A 911-nucleotide genomic window follows, 5' to 3' on the forward strand; every position below is an offset into this window, starting at 1 on the left:
ATTTTCTGGCACCATATCTGACAATATTCTGGTGCTATTCATCGTGTTTAAATATCCAGTGTTCTGGTGTTATCTGACAGGGTTTCAGAGACCATTTTGATAGAAAAAGTGCTCCTAATTAATGCCACATTAACTACATTCCACCATTAGAAAGTCATTACTTTCTCATTACAAAGCATTTTTGATTCTTAGATCATTCCTTTGCTTAAATTTAAATATCTAAGTGTCCTAGTGAAGTACATGATAACTCATTGTTACTGATTTGAATCCAACTCATAATAACCCTATAGGACAGACGAGAACTGCTTTTTAGGGTTTCTGAAACGGTAACTATTTCAAGGAGCTGATAGTTTGATCTTTCTCTTGGAATCAGCTGGCGGATTTGAACCACCGACCTTCTAGTTAGCCGTCCAACACTTAAGTAACTGTGTCACTAAGTACATGTTGCTGTTGTGTCATCAAGAAGATGCTGATTCATAGGGACCCTTTGTAGAGTTTCCAAGGAGTATATAGTAAGTTTGAACCACTGACCTTCTGGTTAGCAGTCTAGTGCTTATCCTACTGCACAGTTTGTGACAAGCACATTTTTTGAACCCATGTTCCCTGACTGTGACCCAGTGCTATTTATTTGATAGTAGTCTGCTTTTTTTTTTTTCTCCTAAATTTTATTTTGCTTTTGTTATTGAGAATACACACAGCAAAATATACACCAATTCAGTTTCTACCTGTATAATTTTGTGACATTGATTACATTCTTTGAGTTATGTAACCACTCTCACTCTCCTTTCCTGAGTTGTTCCTTCCTCATTAACATCATTTCACTGCTGCCTAAGGTTTACATCTAATCTTTCATGCTTCTGATGTCAATTTGATCTCATATAGATAGTTCCTAAAACAGCTATTTGGAAGAC

This window comes from Chrysochloris asiatica, unplaced genomic scaffold (genome assembly GCF_000296735.1).
Source record: "Chrysochloris asiatica unplaced genomic scaffold, ChrAsi1.0 scaffold12616, whole genome shotgun sequence".
Lineage (NCBI taxonomy): Eukaryota > Metazoa > Chordata > Mammalia > Afrosoricida > Chrysochloridae > Chrysochloris > Chrysochloris asiatica.